A 26336-nucleotide genomic window follows, 5' to 3' on the forward strand; every position below is an offset into this window, starting at 1 on the left:
CTCACCTGCAGGACCCCTGAGCTGTTCAGGAGGCTGGAGTTGCCAGAAAGAGTAGGGGGTGGGGAGGGTCAATAAACAAGTGTGTGAAGGGTGGTAGTACCTTCAGCTCCCTTCTCACCTCAAATCCACAATCCTATCAGCCAAGCGTCCCCAAGCAAGCGGGGGCAGAGGTCTGTCTCTGGACAAAAGTCTAGAGAAACTGAATTCTGCCACAGAGAATACCAGGCATTTTCTTTTGAGGAACCCCCAAACCTGCTCACACTCATCCACCAAACTGTGAGGTCCCCACGCACAGAAGTTCCAATCAATATGTAGGCCTTCACCCTCAATAGCGAGTAAACAGCTTAAAATAACTAGACATAAAAAGAGTTTCCAAACATGAAAGAGAAAGATCAAATTAAACAGAGAAGGAAACATACATAATAAAGGGGAAAGAGAATTCTGTAATTTTTATGCTTGGAGAAATTAGGTGAACAAGAGGCTATTCAACAAAAGAATAATCAGAATATAAGTAGCATCTTGGAAATTCATGAAAAGATTTTAGAAATTAAAAATATGATAAAAAATAAAACAAAATTAATAAATTTGGAAAATAAAGAGTAGGACATCACTCACCTAGTATATGAAAGAGATAAAAAGAAAGTTAGGGGGCAATGTAGAAGTTCATGATCTAACTAATGGTAATTCCAGAAAAAGTGAAAGAAAGAAAATTATTAAATGAAAATAAAAAAAGGAAACCCAGTGAGAAGCATAATTGTAAAGTTTTAGAACCCCAAGGATGAACTGAATATCCTCTAGGCCCTAAAGTCTCGGGAGAGTGTAGTGTTGGAGAACACATTATATGCAGATGGAAATCAGCCTGGAATTGGGTAACTCAAAATTAATTCCTATACCCACACGACTATCACTCAAGCAAGAGCAATAAATAAAGCTATTTTCATGTTGTGAAGACTATCAATTTTCTTTCCATTCACATTTTTTTAGGAAGCAACTATAGTATTGGCTTCAGGAATAATGGTTATCAATGTAAGAAAGACTTGGAAGTTGTGGCTCTCCCTCACAAAGCAGTTTGAGTAATCCCCAGAATTGGAGCAGAGGGCAGGCCTAAAGAGTGGCAAGGTAGGGGAGGGTGGGGGTAAGGGGGAGAAATCAACCAAAGGACTTGTATGCATGCATATAAGCATAACCAATGGACACAGACATGAGGGGGTGAGGGCATGAATGGAAGTGGAGTAGGGGAGGGCAATGGGAGGAATAGGACACATATGTAATATCTTAATCAATAAAGAAAAAATGTGGAAAAAAAAGAGTGGCAAGTTCCAACTGCTGAGGAGGGAGAAACTAAATGGAATTGATAGATTATCTGCTATACTTGAGTATTTGGGAAAATATTGAGAAGCATGGACTAATATGCTGGAAAAAATTAAGAATAAATATATTGATGACTAAGCAAATGAAAAGAAAAGGAGATTATTAACTCCAAGAAAAACAAACGTTATAAAAATTCAAATGTAACCATAGATCCCTACTTGTGCTGCAATGATTAACATGTACACAATTAAAGTAATGCAACCATTTACTACTGATTCATGCAAAAGTTATCATATAACTCTCTAGGAAAAATGGGAAGCGTGGGTATAAAAGATGTGCATTTTCATATGCCATTAGAGAAGTTAATCAATAATGATTAAAACTGATAAGTCAACAAATAACAATATAAGTATCTTACTTAAAACAAAAGAGATAAATACTAGAAAAAGCTAAAGTAAAAATAGCTTTTCTCTATGATGTTCTCTGTAGTAATGGGTGGTCTAGGGTAGAACGCTGCTGTTTATAGTGATGTAAACAGTAGGATGAGTCAAGTAAGATGAATAGTTAAACCCTGAAATCTCATAGCTTTAACATACTTGGGTTTATTTCCCACCCAATTACTCTACAGATATAAAGTTCTTTAGGGAAGTTCCCTTCAGTGTGGTGACTCAGAGACCCAGTAGGCTCCATCATTGTCTCACCACCTCAATATGGTGCTTCGAGGTGCACCAATGACCCTTAGATGGGGAGGGAAGAGCTGAAGAGTTGTGTGGGGGCTTTTTACCATATCACTTCAGACTACAAACAAGACGATATTTCAATATCAGAAATTGTGGCACAAACAACCCCATTAAACCACAGGGCAATGACTTGCTTAAATTTTTGTGTGCCCAAGAAAGGAAGGCGGGATATGGATAGTACTAGTAATCTGTATTACATATCTTTTAATATTATTTGATTTTTTTCCAACATGAATGTCATATTTTGATGAAAATAATAAAATATACTCTAATAGAAATAAGTTCATGGATGACAGATCTGTAATAGATTATGAGAGGAAATTAAGACATTGCAGTAAACTGCAAGTAACAATCATGACTTTCCTCAGTTCTTCCTTCCATGTTGTTGTTATTGTCAGAGCACATAGGAGCCTGGCCTTAACCACTTTGTCAATTCTGATACCTTTATCACATTAGGATTGCTTGGAAGATAGTGAGAAAAAAATTTTCAGCTATCACGTTGTGTGTGATAAGATGTGAGCCACAAAAGCCAAATAAATGGGGCAGACACTCTCCTTGTTTTTACTGTCATTGCTCCAACATATTCATAATGTTCACAAGAGTACCTACTTATGATCCACCTTAAAAGTAGTGTGACCCATTGCTCCATCCAAATGGAGTCATTCTCTGCCCCTTCACACCAGGCAACTTCCGATCTGCATGAATGCGCTGTCATCATCCCACCCACTGAAATGACCAGTCTCACTTTATGAGTTTGAATCACATTTCACTGTTAACCTTCTCTGATATTCCAGAAGATATATCTCTGTGCATATAGGACTTTTTACCAGCTTAATTGACATTATAGGGGCAGAGTGTCAACTGTCAGTTCTATAATTATCTTGTGCAGTTATTTAAATCCTTTATTCTCTTTGTACTTTCATGGGCTGATTTACTATCTCTAAGTCTGTCTTGTAAGCTTTTTTGGGACAAGGAATGTGTCCCACATGTTCTCTTCCCTCCATCCCCTATATGTACCCTTCTTCATATCCCTCCTACACACCCCTGTCTTACCCCTCCAAGGATTGTTTCAGGACCTGCACATTTATTATGCAACTAAGGGATGCCTAAATAATTGTTTTGGCACAAAAATGTCTGGCCCACAAAGCCAGCATGTGAACAGCAGTGTTCAAACATTCTGCCACTCGCTGCTTGCCTGGTGGCTCCTGCAAACAGCTCCTGCAAAAAGCATGGCCAGACTCGAGCTCCTACTGGTTCTAAGTGCTGGATGTTCAGAAAGCTGTGTTATTATCATCACTCACTCTTGCTTTGCCCTACTTATCAGGCTATTTTAACCACCATGGGTTTAAGAGAGCAAAGACCACTCTTGAGATAATATTTTAAAGTGCCTTTACTTTGAGAAACATTGTTCAAGTAGGACTTTCTTTCTAAGGTCCTTGTGGTTTGATACTGAATCTTAACAACCCCAAACACTTTATGAGTAAACATGAACTGCTGCCCTGAGCACTTTCCACAAGCTCTTCTGAAACTTCTAACTGGGAGAGGACAGGGAAGAAAAAGAGAAGAGAGGAGAGCACACCCACTGTATCCTCACAGCCAACCCCCGGTCCTGCAGAGGCCATATCTAGACGACATTACATTCTTGCTCCCTAACTGTTACTGTGAGCTCCCCCACAGTGACTAGGGGATGACTTGGATGGGAGAATACTTTATTCCATTTTGGCAGAAAACATATCCTGGTATCTCTGTGTTGGGCTCAGTGATCCCTTGAGGAACAAAACCACAATTTTTAATGACCTTCCATAGTTTGGTGACTTTTATACCATGGCTATTTTAGGTTGCCATGATGTTGGCAGTACTCCCAAAGATGGCCAGGAAAAAAAAGGCTATAAGAAGTAACTTCTTATAATTTCAGGTTGTTAAAGATGACCTTGAATGATGTCATGGCAGGAGGATGGTGAACCCAGGAAACAGCGTGTAGGAGGAGAGTGGACAGGATTTGGGAACTTTTGTAGTATTTGTAGATGGGGTGAATGTGTGCTTAGGTGCCTAGAAATCCTCATGATCATGCCCCAAGACCCCTACTCAAACCAGAGTTATGGAATATCAATAAATGTCCAAAATATTTTCATTGTAATGAAAATTAAGTATAAGTAACAAAATTGTATATTGATTTCCTGCATATGTAGCATGCTGCTCCAACCATTATTGCTGTTCTTCCATTCTTCTTTTATCTATGCTACCCCCACTCTCCATGCCTGATGGCTTATTGACTTTATACTGGTTTTATGTATTATTTTTGAGGGGGCTTAGGTAAAATTATCACACATGGACACATAGATGGAATCCCCACTCCATTCCTCTAATTGCCAGCTCCTGCCTATGCACTGGGCTGCTGGGGACCGCCTGAATGTGAAGTTTAGTCACCAATCAGGTGTTGGGATGGATTTTACATGGTGGTTCTTGGCTCACCTCTCTGTGGATCCTTCCTTCTGGAATCCCCCCAAATTTCTGGCTGCTCCACAAGTAGCTAACTCTATGCTCTGACACCTCGCCAGCTAGACACCTGTTGCCTTGAGTTGTAGATGGAGCGGAGAATACACTCAGAAAGAGTGTCAGACCTCCTTCATCTCACCTGTTAATGGCTGTCTTTCAAGGACAGAATCTCCCAGGTGTCTGCTTGCCTCTGTTTGCTATGTCTTCAAAATAAACTAAAGAAAATGAGGAGTTTAGTCAAACCAAGCTATTTGCTCTTTCTGGAAGCTGGAAGTCTACTTAGTAAACTATTGAAATTTTAAATATTACATCTGGAATTTTTTTGTTTTAAGACAGTAACATTTTCAAGCTCACTTAGCATTCCCATTCACCATATCCACAGGACTCTACATAGATTTCTGTAGCCCATGGGAATGCATTTTAGAAATACTGCTGCTTACTGAACTGGATTTGTTTTCTTTTGCTGCTGTAACAAATGACCACAACTCAGTGGCATAAAACATACATTTTTTATCTTACAGTTCTATAGGTCGGAAGTCCAACATGGTCCTACCTGGTTAAAATCAAGATGTCTTAGGGCTAGTGCCTTCGTTAGGGTCTAGAGAGAATTTGTTTCCTGGTGGTTCCAGCTTCTAGAGACTCATGGTTTCTTGCTCCACCTCTGAGGCCAGAGACATTCCTGGAGTTCTCACATCACTACGACTTCCTCTTCTGCTCTCTCATTCCATTTTGAGGACCTTTGTGATTACCCTGGTCCAGTCCACCTGAGTGTTCCTGGATAATCTCCCTATGTTAAAGGCAGCTGGTTAGCAATGCCAGTTCCATCTGCACCTTTCAATTCTCCCAACACAGTCAAAGGTTCTTGGGACACTATTGCATTGTCTACCATCTGAACAAATGTTATTCAAGTTGCTATAACCAACAGCTTCCTTCCACCACTATTATTTTTCTGACACTGTTCTCTGTATTCATAACCCAGACCAGCCCCTGCCCCACGGAGTTCAGGAGATACATCTTCACATCACACATTGGTGAGCATTTCTGTTTCCTCTGAACCCCATGTCATGGCACACACACACTGTAGCTACCATTATAAAGGACGCAGGAACAGCACATGCTATGACACTCTTCCTCTTGTTCAAGCTTTTACATATAATCAGCTGATAATATTTAACTCTCCACTTTCTTCTGGGGGTCTCAGTAAAACTACATTTAATAGCCAACAGAACAGAACAGTAATGGTTTCTTTTTGAAGAGACATTCAGCATTATCATTTGCGTACCTTATGTATCAAAGTATATGAATACCACTTCCTCAGCATTGCCTACCAAGGTGGTGGTCATCTCCTACTCAGCACCATGGCCACCCTCAGAACCCTTGTAAAACCCAAGATCATAAAAAAGAGGACCAGGAAATTCATCCGACATCAGTCAGACAGATATGTTAAAATTTAGTCTAACTGGCGGAAACCCAGAGGCATTGACAACAGGATGCATGGAAGGTTGAAGGGCCAGATCTTGATGCCCAACACTGGTTATGGGAGCAACAAGATAACAAAGCACATGCTGCCCAGTGACTTTGGGAAGTTCCTGGTCCACAGTGTCAAGGAGCTTGAAGTGCAAAATCTCACTGTGCTGAGATTGCTCACAATGTCTCCTCGTAGAACCCCAAAAGCATTGAGGAAAGAGCAGCCCAGCTGGCCATCAGAGTCACTAATCAGCAAAAAAAATGAATAGACAGCTTGTATTCATAGTGTATTTGTGTTAATGAAACCATAAAATTCTGCCAAGAAACCTCAAAGCATATAAATATCAAAATCTGTGCTACTCAGGGTTCTTCAGAGAAGCAGAACCAATGGGATACACATATTTTTTAGAAAAAGGTTTATTCTGAAAGATTAGTTCATGATTATGAAGACTGAGAAGTCCCATGGCCTGCTGTGTACAGGCTGCAGGCCCTGGGAAGGCAGTAGTGGAGCTCCAGACCAAACCCAAAGGTCTGAGAATGGGTGGGGGTGATGGTGTGGGCCCCAATCTTTGAGCACTGATGTCAGAGGGCAGAAGGAGGTGGATGTCCCAGTTCAAGCAGACAGAATCAGCCCTTCCTCTGCCTTTGTGTTACACTCAGGCCCTCTGTCGCTTACATTATCCTGAGCGGATGACATTTTGACACATAAGTGTGTGTATTTCATACATTTATGTGCTTATGTGCACACGTGTATACACAGGTATGGAATGCATACACATACTGCTCTAATAAATTCTTAAATCTCTTTAGAAACATGTCCACAGACAAGTGAAGATTAATTTTCAATTAATTTTTCATATAATTATGATTACATTAATTAATATGGCAAAGGGCAGCTTTAAATGATTTTATTTGAAGACCCTTCAAAAGGGAATTTAGAAGAATGTGCTCTCAGATAAACCCCTCTCACCCACACATTGTCTACTGTATTGAGGCCTCTGAACCCCTCCAATGTTACCATGAATAAACCTAATGTGTTGTGGCAAGTAAACACGTAGGGAAATTTTTGAAGCAAGCCATGTGCTATGATTGTGGGCTTTTGATTGGGTATTTTTCTTCCCTCATCCATACAATTTTATATACTGAGAAGCGGCACAAGATGGATAGATTTAATTGTTAGTTAGGGACCTAATGAGGAAGTGTGTTTTCAGAAAGTTTCTTAAGGTTTGGTTAAAATTCCATCATTGGCTTCTATGAGGATTTTCATTACTGTTACCACTTTTGGAACCCATTGTCATTTAAAATTATTTCTTATTAGAAAAGTTAATTTTACACCGGGAAACCCTGATAAATTGTACAGAAATCAAAGTTCTATCAACTTTAGATCTCATAGAAGCCTCACTATTTGAAGTAAGTGCTTCTCTGAGATAAACTATCACAAAACACTAACCTTGCCCTTGTTATTGATTTGTTTGGTTTAGATAGGCACAAGGGGGAAAGGTTATTGTTATTGCTAGTTCTGATTTATTTTAGTGAATGAGCTTTAAAAGGTGACTTTGATGAGATGGTTAGAAGTCAACAGGGAAGATTAGGGTAATTCTTGACCACACACTTCTTTCTCCCACATGACCCACATGACAGCCCCAGGGGCTCCACAGGGTGAGGGCTTTGCTGTTTTCACAGTGACCTTACCCTGATCTAACACTGGTGCAGCTCATTACTGGAGTCACTTTAATTTTCTCACAAGGGACCCACCTCTCTCTCCATTTGATTTTTTTTTTTCAATAAAGAAAAGGCATAAAGAGACACCTCTAATGGCTCTGATTTGTTAATAATGGGTTTTGATCAAAACAGAAATTGGTCCTGCAGAGGGGGTGACCTCGTTTATCCACCTCTCAGAACTGCCTGTGCAGCAGCGGCTTCCTGTTACTTGAGCTCACTTCACCAGGAGAGGTAATTACAGGGAAAATTAAATCTATGGACTGTGTCTTATTGCCTGTTACCTGCACAACACCGGAGGAGCTGGCTCCCTGTGTGCTCAGCCCTTGTTTAGAAGATTCATGTTTATTTAATGGGAAGTCAATATTATTGTCTGGGAAAGAGTCCGGGTGCTGCTAACTAACGACCCACCGGGGACCGCTCTCCCAGCCTGAGGCCACGCTTGGGTGGTTCCCAGATCACTTAGTGGCTCTGAGACCCCACCTCCCCTCACATCGGCCTACAGCCCATCATTCATGCATCCTAACAGGCTCCACAGTGACGGAGTGCAAGTGTCCTACAGTGGGAAGAGCTGAAGCTCTGTCCAGAAAGGGCTGTGGTGACAAGGGAACATGGCAGCCTGTGTGTGTTTAGACCTGGCCCTGTCCAGACACAGAGCTGGACGTCTGCCGTGGACGACTGACCATGGGCAGAATGAAGTTGGTCTGTACTTCAGAGAATAACACGTCTGAGCACATTACGGTACTCTTTCCTCTAAGTCCAGTTTGAGACTAGTAATGCAATATAATCCATATTTTATACTGAGGCAATGCTGTAATATCATGCAAAATAATATTGATACTGGACCCGGTGAGCAGAAATTCTTCCCAGGGCCCTGTCTTACACAATCGAAGAATGAAGCCTCGGATTGGCGGAGTTCAAGCAAGGCGGGAGTTTACTGCAGGCAAACTCAGGCTCCCCACTCGGGGAGGGGACCCAAATGGATTGCTCCCCCCTCCCAAGCATTCTGCTCTTCCCCTTATGTCTGCTAAAAGCCTGCTCTTTGTCTCTGTGCCGCTCTCTGATTAGTTCCCAGCCTTTTTGCAACATTTTATTTTGCACTTCAAGAAAAACATCCTTGTTTCAAAATACCCTGTTTTTCTGCTATCCTATTTCTCTGCAAAACATTTTGTGGTTTCAGCTAGCTCTAGGATTCCTCCTTCTTCCACCCCTTACCCTGTCTACCTAATTCTGCTTTAACTCCTTTCAATGTAATATAATCAATATTTTATGCAGAGGCAGTAATGAGGCAAAGAAAGACAAAGGGACTTGGTCAAAATTTTGAATATATATATTATATATAGTATCAGTCAGGGAATTATCTCATATGATTATGCAGGCAGGTAAGTCCTAAGATTAGCAGGTGAGTCTGCAAGCTGGTTTATCTTCAGTCAGAAGTCCAGCAGCTCAAGATACAGGAAGAATCAACATTTCAGCTTGAGTCTGAAGGCAGGAAAAAGGCTGATGTCTCAGTTCAAACGTTGGCAGGCAGAAGAATTCTCTCCTACTTCTGGGAATATCAGCCTTTTGTTCTATTCAGGCCTTCAACTGATTGGAGGAGGCCCACTTTAGGGAGGGCAATCTGCTTTGCAGTTTACTGATTTTTATGTTAATCTCATCCAGAAACACCCTCCCAGACATATACAGAATGATGTTTGACCAAAGATCTGGGCGCCTCTGATCCAGTCAGGTTGACATAAAATTAACCACCCCATAGACTATTGCCATCTTTTGGCTACGTAGCTGCCCTACGTGCCTGAGCACTTCACTCTGTCTGAATAACCACTGTTAGGATAAAATGAAATGGGATATGTAATGGGGCTGCAAAGGACAAGCATTTAGCAGGTCTGCAAAATAGTTCTCTTTTTACCTTGTTACATGTGTATCCCCAGCCTGGCTCCTCAGGGACCAGCCTGCCTTCCTCAAGAACCCACTCATCCCCAGCCCGTAATTAACACTCCTTCTCATCTCACCTTCCCATTGATGACATATTACGTACACATGTGCTGTCTTCTGCATTCTACAAGCCGATTAGCTCCATTCTAGGAATGGAGCCCATATTTTACAGCCAGTTGACAGTCATGTCCTGGGGCTTCTGTGTGTTGGAAGAAGTTATCCAATATTGATTTCTCTGGATGGTTAATTAATCTTGCTCCCTCCTTGGGGGACCCAGTTCCCACTATTTCTATCTACTGTTTTCTTTTAACAGATATTTGGGGGAAATAGGGCCTCTGGGTTCACCATCTGCTCCCTTGTGTAAGGACAGGCTCTGACCAGTCTTGGGAGAACTGCTGGACACACAGAATACTGGGGACTGAGGGGCGAGAGACAAGATGATAGATACACACTCTCATTATCCCCATTTTGACTGCAGACCAGGGAAGGTTGGAGGAAGGGAGTGTCAGCAGGTAGCAGAGAACCTGAGACTTGTGTGTGGATTGTGACCATATTAAAGCTGCAAAATGCATTCTTAGATCCAGCGTTCACCTTACAAACAGGAGGCCACAGCTGATTTGCTGACATAAGAAACATGTAAGCCAGGCCAGTGTGGCTCAATGGTTGAACATCGACCTATGAACTAGGAGTTCATGATTCATTCCCGGTCAGGGCACATGTCCAGGTTTTGGGCTTGATCCCCAATGTGGGACATGCAGGAGGCAGCTGATCAATGACTCTCTCATCATTGATATTTCTTTCTTTCTCCCTCTCCTTTCCTCTATGAATTATATTAAAAACAACATGTAAGAAAAGATGATTGACAGGCAGATTTCAAGTATTCATGAGAGGACAATGGCAGGAGATCTTTCCCTTTAAAAATATATGACAAGCTAGGAGCTGCAGGTAGGAAAAACCTCTTGGAAGGAGCAAATGAGAAAGGATAGTAGGAGCAGAGAATAGTGGAAAAGAAGAGGGGAGTCATGGGGATTTAAGAAGCAGAAAGAGTGAAATAGTAAGAATGGGGAAACACATAAAGTCACCCCAAGCGACCTGCTGTGTTCACAGTCAAGGGGATCACTCCTCAGTGGGAGGTCTGCTCTGCTGGTGGTACAGGGATCACCAGGCACATGCACACACACATGTGCATGCCATGGGGATATTCCAGCTCATTCCGTGGCCCGCCCTCCTCAGGGCCTATCTGCACATTTTGCATTAATCATACACGCATGGCACTTCCTGTTTAATCACTTGGCAATTATCTGGTTTATATCTTCTGTTTTCATCTCCTAAACAAGATTTGCCTCATCAGATCTTACAATTGCATTTGACATGGTAACGAATAGTTGAATTATTTGTTCCCTGCAAATGTCATTATTTACCGTGTAATTTCCTGGAAGACACAGCATCCAAGGGTTCGTATAGAATTTATTGTGCAATTATCACACTTGCCACAATCGTCCCTCACAGCTGAAATGACCAGTGGGGTGGCCCTGCCAGGAGTTGAGGCAACAAGCCACAGTCCAGTTCAGGAAGTCTGTGGTGGTAGAGGTGGCTTCCTGAGAGTTACAACTAGGCTCCACAAATGCGGAGAAACCAATTAATTTCTTTTTTGTGTCTGACTCTTCATCCAGGACATCAAGTAACAAGAGAGAAGGAAGGCTTTATTAATAATTAGAAAGAACAAAGAAGGAGTAGGAAAGAATGCAGATGTCTTTATGAAAAATATAATTGTTTTGGTTCAATTCTCCCCCTGCTTAGGAATTAGAAAAGATTGGGTTCTTATAAGGGCAGAGGAATTGGGACACCCCATCCCAGATTCTCTCTTAGGAGTGCAAGGGGCTAGAGTAAGACCACAGACACTGGTCTTACCCCATCCCGGCGTGTGTACAGCAAATTGTAGAATGAGAAAACACACACACACACACACACACACACACACACACACTAAGGTCTAACTATAGATTTATAACCACAAACCTAACAAGCAAACATTTCTCTAGTCTATTCACATTCTCATTATCCTCAATGACTTTTTCATATCTTGTCTTCACAACCTCAACAAGCTCACTGTTCACCCCGGCTCTCAGCTCATCCAGCTTCCCGTTTTGCTTGGCTAGGTAAGGAATGACAGAAGCTCCCTCCTAAGCCACCCATCCCCCAAGCTCTATACCAAGGCACTCTCTTCTTTTGTTAAAAACCTCTGTTTCTCAGCTTAGCTATAAATTAGAAATAACTAGAATCTTTTTTTCACTTTGTTTTTTAAATTTTATTTTTCAATTACAGTTGACATATAATATTATTTTGAAATATGCACCCCTATGTTCATTGCAGAATTATCTACAGTAGCCAAGATTTAGAACTATCCTAAGTGTCCATCAATAAATGAATGGATAAATAGGAAGTGGTGCATATATACAATGAAATGTTAGTCATAAAAGGAATGAAATCTTACCATTTGTGTCAACATGGATAGACCTCAAGGGTATTGTGCTGAGTGAAATAAGTCAGACTGAGAAATGCAAATACCATATAATTTCATTTATATGTGGAATCTTAAGAACATTATAAATGAACAAACAGAAGCAGACACAGAGCACAGAATGATGGTTGCCAGATGATAGGGACTTTATGGGGCTGGGTGAAAAAGATGAGGGAATAAGAAGTACAAAACAGTCACTGGGATGTAAAGTACAGCATAGGAGATGTAGTCAATAACATTGTAATAACTATGTATGGTGTCAGATGGGTATTGGACTTAACTGTGGGGATCATTTTGTAAGGCATATAAATGTCCGTTCATTGTGCTGTATGCCTGAAACGAATGTAATACCTGAGAGCTTTTAAAATGCCCAGTGTTCAAGTGTACTTGCAGCACACTAGCACCCGTGTGGGGCCATGGCACTCATGGGGTCTCTGCTGGGAATGCTCATTCTAATAACAGCCCTGGCTGCTGCCTCTCCTTCTCCCAGTCTTCAGCCACCTGTCCATCGTCTAAGTGAGGCTTTGCTCAGCCAACTGACTTAACACCCCCAGTGTTAGCTTCCTCCTTAACACCCCCAGTGTTAGCTTCCTCCTTGCTGTGCTTTTCTCATGGCATTGAACTTGGCATGTACTATTGGAATTTTCTTTTGCGGTTTTCAAGCTCCATGAGGGCAGGGACTTTTGGGGTGTCTATTTTTCTAACTCCTATATTCTGGAGCGTAGAACATTACCAGGCTCAAGTCAGGAGCTCACTGTTTGTTCAAAGTAAATTCATAAATGAGCATAGAGGCAATCATCCGATGAGCCAAAGTTAATCTGTTTGGAGGGGCTTACTAGAAACCTGTGCCCCAGCTTCTCAGAAGCAATGGGGATGCTGGCCCCTGGCCATCCTCTTCCTCACACCAGGGAGGAGTCCCATCCAGTCCTCTCAGTAACCTGCCCAGATGTCATCTTTTCTTTGGGTGAGAGAGTTTCCAGGTGAGTCTCATTTTATGGGATTTACTAAAAAATTTACTGTTAATGTGATGAGAAAAGGAAAGAGAAGAGTCCTGAGACCTGAGTGCTCTGCTTTTTTTTCTGTGTTCACCCAGGAAGTTGCTGGGGGTGGGGTGTTATTTTCATCTGTATTCTTTCTGCGCACACACATTTCCTCTCTCTGGAAATATTTGTTTTGGACAGGAGAATAGAGATGAGACAATAACACTAATGTGATCATCTAGATGTGAAATTTAGCCTACTTGAGATTATATATAAAAATATATACATATTTCATCTTTTACTTCTATTATGAAAAGCCTAAAGTAGTAGAGAAAGAGAATCAGGACTATTTTCATGTGTGTGTATATGCATGTGCATGTGTGTGTGTGTACATATAGATTTGTGTTACATTTAAGAAACATGTCCCTTATTCCACTAGCAGCTGTAACTGTTCAACACCTTTGATTTCTAACAATGTCACAGTCAGGAAGACAGTCTTTAAACATATTCTATTTGGTTAGCAAACATAAAAACCTGTGAGATAGCATATAATGCAAACTATTTCCAAATTGGGTTCAGGAATTAGAGTGACAGAAAGAATGAATTCCAGGTTTGAAGAGCAAACATTACATGTGGTGTGCTCATTGTTGGCCAACTAGATTAGATTAAATGCCCTGTGTTTTTATGCAGTTTAAATATTGAGCTTCAGCTCTATTCCTCCGATTAAAGTTGTTTGCTTGGCTGTGATGATTAAATAAGGGTTAATAAATAAGCCTTTGTTTAATCTATTGTAACCAAATTTCTCTCTCCTCCTATATTGGAGACAAAGCAGCTTATAGTGGGTCTGTGAAGCAAGATGATGAGGTGCATAATTTTATAAACTTGAGGATGGGAAACACTGTTTTGTGCAGTGTTGCTTATAACAACAAAACATGAGGTATAATATAAATCCTTCAAAGATGAGGAAATAATAAGAAAGTATAACATTTTTGAAGAGGCTTAAAATAGTGATATTTTAAATGAGGATATTTTGTTTGTAAAAATGACATAATTTTATTTTTGTAAAATAATGTATCTACCTTACCAAAGACTGAGTATGAACGATTTTGATTTTGACAGCAAAATGTCACAATTTAACTTATCCTCTTGTGATCCAATAACAAGTACTTTTTATTTTATTTTTCTGGGTTTTATTATTTTTTAAATTAAATAAAAAAGTAGTGGCATGATTTTAAGAATCAATGGGGGAAAGTCTCCATAAAGGTATTTCTGTATTGGGGGAAAACAGTTTTAGTAAAAACAATCCTAACTCAGATCACTGGTTCTATCATTGACGATTACTTGGTTGTGATGACCTCACCACTGAAGTTTGCAAAAACACCCTCACACCTCCCAAGACTCTGAATAAATGTATTTGTCTCTGATTACTGTCTGGGAGAGGGCATCTAGTCAATCAAGACAGCTCATCCCTGGGACCTGAGCTCGTCATAATTCTGCCAAATGCTCTGTCACATGAAATCACTACTCAGTAGCCAGGCCTTGCTGCTCTATACGACCAGACATGCAAGAGACTAGGCTTTCAGGGTATTCTCACGTCAGAAAGCGGGAGGTCAACACAAGTTACATGTTTTAAACAAATGTGCATCATACACAGAATATAAGCATCTACTTATTTAAAACTATGGCCAGCAGGCAATTAGCTGTCTGGTTTTGTAAATAAAGTTTTATTGAAACTCAGCCATGTCCAGTGACTTAAGTATTGCCTGTGGCTACTTTCACAATTCAATTGTATTTCTGTATTAAGTATTTGTGACAGAGATTGTATACCCTGCAAAGCCTAGAGCATTTACTGTTAAAGGACAAGTTTGTGGACTCCCACTTTAAAGCATGCTAATTAAAAATTTGTGTTCAATAAATAAATGAATGTGTAAAAGAGTGAATGAAAAAAAAAGAAAGTGGGAGGGTCGAGGTCTTTATGTGGAGGCAACCAGGGATGATCCCGCTACTAGATATTTAAAGTGCAGACCCTGTCTCTGAAGGAGTTATTATTAAAAGAGAAGACTCAGACATCTGGGCAATTCCAGTCCTAATTCCCACCCAAATTGGAAATGGACATGGTGTCCACATACAAATAAGGGAGCATGTGTCCTTTTCCATGTCATCCCCTTGGACAACCATCCATTTGACAGCTTATAGCCTGGCTGGAATGACAGTGGATATATCCAGTTTACTTTCTGCATTAAGGTGTCGAGTTTCAGCATTTACATCTTGTATAATACTTCACACAAAACCCCCTTATATCATTTCATTCCATTCTCCACATTTCTGAGATAGACCGGATAGTTTGTTCCTACAAACCAAGAGGCTGTATCTAGAAGCCTCCATGCTTTTTGATGCCACATCTAGGAATTACACCATACAGCTCCTTTCTGTGTGTCAGCGACACACACCAGCATTCTCTGGGTCTCTAAAGTAATGTTATTGATTTTTTAAAAAATGAGATAAAATGGGAGAATAATGGAAGTTGAACACAATGCCACCTTCCTGGAGAAATCCAATGTGCTCTCATATTTAGGCTGTCATCTCCTCCGGAGGTGGGACTGGCTGATTGATGATACGAGCAGGAGGAACACAGATGAGAAGTTAGTGCAAAAACTTTGCTCCCCACCCAGTGCTAAGCTCTTACCTGCTGGGTGTCAGGTGGTGGCTCTGCCAGGTAGGGTGGGACCAGTTCCTCTCATGCCATTTAAGAGGCCAGAGCTGTCTTCTGAAGAAAGGCAGAATGAGGTCTGCTCTGCAGGGCAGCACCACTGGCTGCTCCTTTAGAGAAGTTCAAAGGGAAGCTGTGGATCTACCCAAAAGACAGTTACTACATACATATATGGAAAAGTGTGGCCATCTGTAACCGGAGGGAAATTTCTCTCTCTCTCTCTCTCTCTTTCTCTCTCTCTTTCCTGAGGAGACAGAGCACAACCTTCATAAGGTCTATATGGGTTCATGAACCACTTAAATGAAGATTCACCTCAATTTTGATTCTGCCTTTTTTTGGGGAGTTATTGTGATACAGCAAATAATCACTAAAGGACTTCTGTGCAAGGCAATGAACAGGATATCTGAGACCTACTGAAGAGTAACATAAAGCTCACAATTGGGGGATTTATAATCAGGGGAGAAGGGTATTTAGCATAAGAGAGAAGTTGTCTATTGGTAGGTGGGAAAGGAAGCAAGCATTCAGAGGGCAGTCATGAACCAGGCCCTGAGCCATGAAGGGATTCAAGTGAGGTGCAGGTAGGTAAGTAAACATTGTAGGTAGAAGCCAGGATGAAAGAAGAAAAGAAAAGAAAGACAAAAGTGGTACAGATATCAAAAAAAGCAGGCTTATAAAAGCAGGTGAGAGCTGAAATAAGATTTGGCATTTTAGTTTCTCTCTTATTTTATGGGGAGAAACAGGGAGATATAAGAGCTAAGCAACTGGCATTATTTTCCTAGACTAAGATGACTGCTTGGATTTTAAGAGATGACTTTGAAGACGAAAGACCTGCAAGATTCACAGGTATTATTGGATTTCATAGCACGTGACAGACACTTAGGAAACCTGCAGAACATCCTTTGATCAGAGTTTGCAGTCACCTGGGCATGTCTTGATGTAGCGGCACTGTAGGATAAGCCAGAGCTCTCCTGAGCAGATCTCATCCCACATAAATGGCCTGAGGGCATTCCACCCGCTTTTAAGCAGTGGTATTCTTTTCTGACATGACCCTAATTTCGCTTGTTCATATTGTTCTAAGCCAGAGTAAATGTTCCCTCGAGAGGAAAGACATAAAGCTTGTCAGAGAGCCGGTGTCTGATTCATCGCCTGACCTTACAGTGCTATGTGCAGCGCTGTGCACCCTGTGGGTTCTCCATAAATATTAATTGCATTGAGTGGAATGGAATTTACACGTTGCTCATTTCACAAATAGGTTAAGTGAAGATTAACAACTCCACAGCAGTCCTAGCAGACTGAATTAAGGAATATCTGTGTGTGTCTGTAATGTCTTGAATCGGCCCAATCAAAGTGCCTCACTGTGGAAAAATCTATGCCGGGGGAAATTGTTCTTTAGCTCAAACTGATACTCATTCGTGGAAACATCTGGGAGCCTTTATTCCGCAGTCCTCATTTCCCCCTTAGTAGCAAGTGGTCGCAAAATATTACTTAAAGACTTAACAATTTCTCTACATTATTTCCTAATTCATTTTGACAAGAAAACAAGGTGAAAGTAGACATGGCAATTCCACAAATTAGGGATGGAAGGCTATTCCATTTAAACAATCTGCTGACCACGCTCGCAGGTCAGGGATCTCTGCGTAGAACATGTGACTAGAGGCTTTCTTCCTTTTTCTTACTTGATTTATACCTTTCTGAAAATGAAGCTACGGGTGAAATACAGACTATCTCTGACCTCTGCGCATCTAACTTTTATAAGGAAGGTATTCAATCAGGGGCTGCAAGAACTTCCCCATCCATTGGAAAAGAAACGGACTGAGCGTACAAACATGTCACACATGGGAAAGTTATAAAAATGCAGAACCAGGAGCATTGTTAAAATTCCATAATATTTTAAATCACTTATTATTAAATTGTGTTCATTTGGTTTCCTCTTGTGTTTTTCCACTCATATGTGAAATCTAATGAACAAAATGAACTAACAAGTAAAATATGACAGACTCAGAGAGAGAGCAGGCTGACAGCGGTTGGTGGGGGGGAGGGGGGCTGGGTGCAGGGGGAGTGGAAAGATTGAGTAAAAAAGAAGAGAAAAAGCATGGACATGGACAACAGTGCGGTGATTGCTGGGGGGTGGGGGAGAGGGAGGGGTGAAGGAGAAGGGGGAATAAATGATGATGGAAGGAGACTTAACTTGGGGTGGTGAACACATAGTATAGTGTACAGATGATGTGCTGTGGAATTGTGCACCTGAAACCAGTATAATTTTGTAAACCAGTGTCACCCCAATAAATTAAAAAAAAATCAAACTTCTTTCTCTTCAGACCCTCAAACTTTCTAAACTGAATTATCCTTTTCCTTAATTAGCTAGTAGATGTGCCTTGTGACAAATGTTCTGTGATCAATAAGTATTGGAAAGATGCATTATGCCTGAATATTGTAGGTTTATAACACGTATTAACATATTAAAGTCTCTAAAAATTTGGCAGTAAAGGAAATGTGAAATTATTTCCCTAACATTTGAATGGAGAATACTTTATCATGACAAACATGCTACTATTTTATGAAAAAGTGGTCAGCCACTTTGGGAAATGTTTTTTAGGTACAGAAGATCCCTTCTCCCACAGTCATTTGTTTTTTTTATGAAACGCTAAGCACTAATTCGACTGTTGCCCTTAGTTAAACTGGAAAATTAATAGGTTAAAAATTTTGAGATCAGGTGATATTTTTTTAATGGCTAAATCCTGGTTATGTGTTTACACTCAAATTGGGTGTTTCTCCATAGGAGAGGTAGATCTATCCTGACATTCTTTTTTTAAAAATATATTTTATTGATTTTTTTATGGAGAGGAAAGGAGAGGGATAGAGAGTTAGATACATCGATGAGAGAGAAACATTGACCAGCTGCCTCCTGCACACCTCTCACTGGGGATGTGCCTGCAACCAAGGTACATGCCCTTGACCGGAATCAAACCTGGGACCTTTCAGTCCGCAGGCCAATGCTCTATCCACTGAGCCAAACTGGTTAGGGCATATCCTGACATTCTTGACACTCCCTCCCACCTCTAAACATTCTAAACAGGAGGTACTGCTTTTTAATAGCACATCGTTTTTTATGTTGAAATCACAAAGGAATGTCTTAACAGTCCATTTTGCTTCCCCACCATGGCAAAGAACAGAAAGGGTGCCTAGCAATCAAAATATTTAGTGATTTCGTCCCTTAGAACATGGAATTTGGGTTTTGCCCCTTCTGACACTTTTGGAAATAAAGTTGACCCTGGTCAAATTCTCCATAGTTTTTCTGAGAAGTGCAATCAATTGATAATTCTAAAAGCAGTTCCCTGGTGGAGATATAGACACACAGAGAGAGCTAGAACTGATTTATTCCAGAAACAGAGAAAGTAGAGAGTTTTTACATTGTATTTCCTTCTCTGAGCCTTATGGAAATATATAACAATATACAAAATATAAACAAATGTAACGATAGTGTTTTAATAGTGAAAGATGATATAACTGCAATTGGAAATTTACAAATGTTACTCCATCTCAAATTGGAAAGATTTACCATGGTTCAAAGACATGAATATTCAATATGGCTCTTATTCCTTAATATATTCATATTAAACATGAGGCATGTTAGAATAACCTTATTTCTAGGCCTTTCTTGAGCTCTCCTTAAGGGCATGTGCTTACCACTCATTTTAGTTCTGACAATTCAGCATTACTTCAGGGTAGGTTTTAGATGGGGGCTGTTAATTCTGTCTACAATCCTTGGGTTCTTTTGGCCATGGGAACATGCATTTAACCTGTTTATTTTAGAAAATTTGAGTAGTAAGAAGGTCGCTTCGCTTAAGGTGCTTCATTCAATTTAACAGGTATTTATTGAGTTTTCTTAATGAGGTTATGTGCTCAGAATAGCAGAACACTTGCTCTCAAGGAAATTCTGTTTAATGGTGGGGGGACCATAAGATTAGAAATAAACAGATCTTGCTATGGTAATGGGAAGCACCCCTCACTCAGAGGTGTCAGGAAAGACTTTCAGGGGAAGTGATAACTCATCTAAGTGTGGACAAGTGGAGGCGAGATCAAGATAAAGAGGGCAGTGAGTGTTCCAAGGAAAGGAGAAAATATATTCAAAGGGGCAGAGTGACTCCTCAGAGAAATCTCTAGTCCTAGGTATAAGGTGGGACCTGCCCCCCGCATAGGTGCTCAGACCTGTATTTTTAGAATGACCAGTCCCAGGTCACTGAATTTTAAAGTAAAAAATAAACTGTATGAAGGCAAAATTAAAAGATGATAATATAGTTAAGTTGAGCAGAAATTACAGGAAAGATCCATTATCTAAATTAGGTGAGAATAATATTTCACAAGGAAATGTCCTCAGGAGTCACCCTGGCAAATCAAAGAACACAAACTAACATTTTTCATGGGACTGAGCATGGCTGTGTTATAGATTCTCCCTTTTTTTAAATCCTCACCTGAGCATACTTTTTCCATTGATTTCCAGAGAGAGTGAAAGGGAGAGAGGAGGTGGCAAGAAAAAGAGAGAGAGAGTGAGAGAGAAAGAGAGAGACATTGACTGGTTGCCTCACACACACACCCTGACTTGGGAGCGAACCTGCAACCGAGGTGTGTGCCCTTGACTGGAATCGAATCCAAGGCCCTTTGGTCTGCGGGCCAATGCTCTATCCACTGAGCAAACCTGCCAGGCGTAGATTCTTTTTCTTGTGGTCCAGTGATTACAGTGGGACCAGAACCCTGAGCTTGCTCCTGGAAGTGGAACTTTAGCCAGTCTCCCAGGAATCCCACCTACTTCTCCTAGGTGAACCTCAGGATGTTGGGGCTGGGTATGAAACAAGAGCTGAGGGAAATAAAAATGCTTGAGTTTTTTCAAATGTGAAATGAGGATTGTGGGTCACTCACCTTAGAGCAGTGGTTCTCAACCTTCCTAATGCCGTGACCCTTTCATATAGTTCCTCATGTTGTGGTGACCCCCAATTTCATGGTTACAAACTGAACATAATTAAAGCATAGTGATTAATCACAAAAACAATATGTAATTATATATGTGTTTTCCGATGGTCTTAGGCGACTCCTGTGAAAGAGGTGTTTGACCCCTAAAGGGGTCGCGACCCACAGGTTGAGAACTGCTGCCTTAGAGTGTAATTGTGAGAATTCCATGGGCTAATTAATTTATATGAAACTCTGAGGACAATGCCTGGCACAGGAAAAAGTTCCATGAATGTTAGTTATTATTAGTCATAGAAATATCACCATTACAAATAAGTATAATAAAAAAGCAACTGATGTTACATAAATTCATATTTTGTCTTAAAGGTACAATCACCTGAAACACAATGAATTTCCCATTTGTGCTACCACTATGTGGGCATTAGAAGAGTTTGAACTTGTGAGCAGATGTCACTATGGTAATTAAACAACTCCAGAAAAAGTTTCTTTAAAGAGGTAAAAAGGAAATGAATAAAAGAAAGAAGGGAGGGACAGTCCCGCCATTGATTGAAAGCCACGTTTTTCATGTCATGAATGAAGTGCATCTAGGGAGTTCAATCCTCTGCCGTAGGAAGTGTATTAAATTCTCAATGAGCTTGTAGCCTCTTAAACAATTTCAAATAACTGTCTATGGAAAATCACAAGGCAGCGGCACGTTATGCTGGTTTCGGCCAAAGGGAACGAACTTTTATACATTCTTGCTGACACATTAGGAACAAGCTGTCACATTTAAAGAAAACGTATTCTAAGTGACATTATGAGATTGTCAAAGCTTTTGTGGTTGTTTTTGCACAGTGGCTGTCAGGACAAAAAGCGAGGTGGAAATCTCTATTTCTTCTTGATGCAAAGATGACAGAGTATTGACAATTGATAAACAAATGATCCATTTTGAATTTCCTGGTTTGGGTCTTAAAAAAAATATGAGCAGCAAATTTTAGAGTAGACGTTCTTTACAGAATCCAATAAAGAGAAAGAGCCTATACTTAATATAAAGGAAATTCATACCAGGTCTAATAGGCTGTTTTTAAACCCATGGTCTTTTGTTGTTCTTTACCTGTGAACCTGGTTTCCATGGTAAGAACTTAAAACTACGACAACCTGTGTGTTATTTTTATAATTCTGATAAATGGAAATTATCACCTAGGTTCAGAACCAGGTAAACAAGGGGCTGCTGCCAAGTTCTCAGAGGTGTTCTGCATCTTTGGAGGATGGCCTTATCTCCTGATATCCTCATGCTTAACGGTTTTGGGAAAGCAAAATGCAATTGGTGTTTTCTACGAACTTGAGAACCCACAGTGTAAACAAAGACACCTGTGCATATTCATTCAGCCAACCAACACTTACTTGATTGCCGACTCTCTGTCAGGCACTTCCTTTCTGACCAAAAAATAATTCTGAACAAAATATGAAAGAGGAAAAATTTTAATAAATTATGCATTTTCTTTTTTTAAATTGTACTTTTATTGTCAACACTATTACAGATGTTCCCATTTCGCCCCCCCGCCCCTTGCCCATCTCCACCCAGTCCCTGCCTCCCCTTCCCTCTGGCCATCACCACACTGCTGTCTGTGTCTATGGGCCAAGCAAGAAAAGTTACTTGGCTAATCCCGTCACCGTCCTTTATCCAGTGCCGGCTTCAACCCTTTCCTCTGACAGCTGTCAGTCTGTTCCATGTATCCGTGCCTCTGTTTCTATTTTGTTTGCCAGTTTATTTTGTTCATTAGATTCCACATAAGTGAAATCATAGGGTATTTGCCTTTCTCTGACTGGCTTATTTCACTTAGCATAATAATCTCCAGGGCCATTCATACTGTCACAAAAAGTAAGAATTGCTTCTTTTTTATGGCAATGTAATAGTCCATTGTGTAAATATACCACAGCTCTTTTATCCACTCATCTCTGTACGGGCATTTGGGCTGTTTCCTGGTGTTGGTTATTTAAATAACCCTGCTATGAACATAGAGGTGCATATATTCTTTCAAATCGGTACTTTGGGATTCTTAGGATATATTCCCAGAAGTCTGATCACTGGGTTAAAAGACAGTTTCAGCTATAATTTTTTGAGGAAACTCCGTGCTGTTTTCCACAGTGACTGCACCAGTGTGCATTTCTACCAACAGTGCACGAAGATTCTTTTTTCTTTACAACCTCGCCAGCACTTGTTTGTTGACTTATTGATGGTAGCCATTCTGGCAGGTGTGAGGGGATACCTCGTTGTAATTTAATTTGTATCTCTCTGATGATTAATAATGTTGAGCATTTTTTCATATGTCACTCGGCTATCTGTATGTCCTTTTTTGGAGAAGTGTCTATTCAGGCCCTTTGCCCATTTTTTAATTGGCTTGCTTGTCTTATTGGTGTTGCACTGTAGGAATCCTTTATATATTTTGGAAATTAACTCCTAGTCAAATGTATCATTGGCGAATATATTCTCCCATACAATGGGTTTCCTTTTCATTTTGTTGATGGTTTATTTTGCTGTGCAGAACCTTTTAGTTTGTTGTAGCCCTATTTATTTACTTTTTCACTTGTTTCCCTTGCCCTAGGAGACATATTGGCCAAAATATTGCTATGAGAGATCGCTGAGATTTTACTGCCTATATTTTCTTCTAGGATTTTTATGGTTTCCTGACTTTTATCCTGACTTTCACATTTAAGTCTTTTTATCCATTTTGAGTTTATTCTTGTGTATGGTGTAAGTTGGTGGTCTAGTTTCATTTTTTTTTTTTTGCATGTACCTGTCTAATTTTCCCAACACCATTTATTGAAGAGATCTTTATTCCATTGTATCCTCTTGCCTTTTTTTGTCAAATATTAATTGAGCATATAGTTGTGGATTGATTTCTGGTATCTCTGTTCTGGTATGTCTGTTCTTGTGCCATTAACAGGATGTTTTGATTACAATGGCCTTGTAGTATAGTTTGATATGTGGTATTTTGATACCTCCAACTTTGTTTTTCTTTCTCAAGATTCCTGAGGCTATTTGGGGTTTCATGCATTTTAAATGACTGCACTTAACATAGTTTATGTGGTTATGGAGAGTGTTTTCATGACATATGTGTATGTATCAGATACATTATAAACAAACTTTGCAATTGAATTGTGATGAGTAGGTTAGGTGCACTTAGACAAAATCATCAGTTCAGTTCAGCTAGTTATTTCTGGCACAGATAATCATTTACATACCCTTCAAAAATCTAAATCTTTAAAATATTTCAGAAGCATTTTAAAAGTAAGTAGTTATCAGCGTAAAACGCCCTGGTTCTACCATCCATTATGGTCAGTAATACTTTAAAAATGGGATGAATTGGACATAGCAAGATTTCAATGAAGGAGGTATAGAGCTTTAATGACGAGGTGATTTGTTTCTTAATTTAGTCAACTTTGAAATTTGGTTAAAGGCCTCAGAAACCTCCCTGGGTCCAGCAACTTCATTTCAACCCATGATTAAAGAACATTGCTGAAAAGACCTTGGGGATGCTTTATGTTGGGAAACTATGCAATTAATAATCTGGATTAGGAAATGTTTTCTCAAAACTCATAAAACTATTTTCCCAAGGAAGACATAAATTGTAATTACGCTCCCCTTCTCTTCTCCAAAATTATAGATAATATGTTGATTTTTCCTTCAAATTTTAGGCCAGCTTTATTCTCAATAATAACAATCTTTTGTGTCAAATATCTTATATAAAAATAGAAGAGATTTAGTAAAAAAACTTTTTTGTTATTTATTATTGTCCCATTATAGTCTTTAACTGAGATGATAGCTAAAAATAATTATAAATTCTTTGCAACTTTTATTAACCAAATAATAAATTTTTGGTATGCTAGGGAGGCATTTATAGGCCAGATTACTAAGTAGGTAGAGGTAGCAGAATTTAATTAATATTTACTTTAAATATCACTAAGTTATTAAGGTTCTTTCAGAGCCTCGTTTACAATATCACTGTAAAATTTGGTGGGTGACTGTCTAGATTCCTGGACAAGCAACTTCCAGTCCCCAAACCACAAGGCAAAGCTGCCCCTTTACCTCACTCCTTGTATCCTTGAATATGACCCATGTTCACAAAGAATGGCAGACACCTGCTCTCTGTCCACATCTGCTGGAGGATAGATCTTTCTTCAAACACATTTTTAGTGAGTTATCCCCATTCCTCGCCTCTTTCTGAGGGGTGAGCTCAAGTGGCCAGGTTAGAGCTATTGTGACCACTCCCAGTGATGGCTGAACATGGCCAACATGGAAACAAGCCAAGGAAAGCAGGACAGGACTATTCATCTTTTCTTCTGGAATTTTCAAAGATGCTTGTAAGCATGTGGAGAGAAGGTCCCGTTGACTTAGGATCATTTTTGGCCATTGCGTGCCAATGAGTACAGGGAGATGGAGAGAGCGGGGTGGCACTGGGTGTGGTCAAGAAAAAGAATTGCAGTTTCTCAGGCTTGGACTCCAGGCTCTCCACCAGCCTTTGTCCCATAAATGTCCTGGTATCCCCCAGTCAGCTTTCCACTCACACCTCACTTGTGATTATTGAGCTATCATTTTATTCTTCAAAATTATGAAAAGCCTTAAAAAGCAGCATCCTTCTTTCTGTTGATTTTACACTTTTCATTTTATTTCTCATTTATGACTGTACATAAAGAATTGATTAGATTTTGGTGGTCATCTACACATAATCTAATTTTTATATATTATAACAATTATTCCTTGTTTATGTTAACTAACTGACATTTGATTTTTAGCCAGTTTAAAGGGAAAAGATGTAGAAATAACAGAATTATATTTACAAGAGTAATTTTTAAAATTGGAATATTTGGGAATCAATAACTGAAAAAAATATTCTTGTTGTTTTGTATGCTAAAGGGTTTTGGACACATTATATTATACTTTCTCTTCTACCTAGCTCCTAATAAATATTGTGGCCAGAGGCAATGCACCAGCTCTTTCCATCCATTTTTCAGAAATACTTCTCTAATGATTAGGTACATGAATAATGATTATGCATCACAAACATTCCCTCTTGTTAGTCTTACAAGCATCCTGGGAGATGTCTGAGTTCAGAAATAGGATTATCAATTATTGTCATGATTATTTTAACTTGTGATTTATTTCTCCAATAGAACATGAACTGTCAAATGCTAATAGTTACTGGGCATTGTTTCTTGCCTTAAAACCAGCTCAGAAACCTTCTTTGTTTTCTTCTCTTTTACATATAAATGTGAACAAACACTTGCAGGATAATAGAATTTTGTTGTCAGAGAAAATTATTTAACCATGTATCTTTTAAAACTTTTTAGATAAAAAAAAGCATAGACATGTTAAAATAAAAGGGGGGGAATTAAAAGCGCTGGGAATATATCGGTTGATTATTGTAAGTCAGTAGCTTCTAAGACGGGGTTTTTCCTTCTGAAAGTTAAGAGATGACTCTTCTAAAGAATAGCATAGATCTCCCAGGTGA

General features: G+C 39.8%; 1 pseudogene; it reads left to right on the forward strand.

Moving 5' to 3' along the window:
• The first annotated feature begins 5905 nt into the window (after positions 1-5905).
• Positions 5906-6258, forward strand: LOC118656782 (annotated as a pseudogene).
• The last annotated feature ends 20078 nt before the right edge of the window (positions 6259-26336 follow it).

Source organism: Myotis myotis, unplaced genomic scaffold, assembly GCF_014108235.1.
Source record: "Myotis myotis isolate mMyoMyo1 unplaced genomic scaffold, mMyoMyo1.p scaffold_m19_p_1, whole genome shotgun sequence".
Taxonomy (NCBI): domain Eukaryota; kingdom Metazoa; phylum Chordata; class Mammalia; order Chiroptera; family Vespertilionidae; genus Myotis; species Myotis myotis.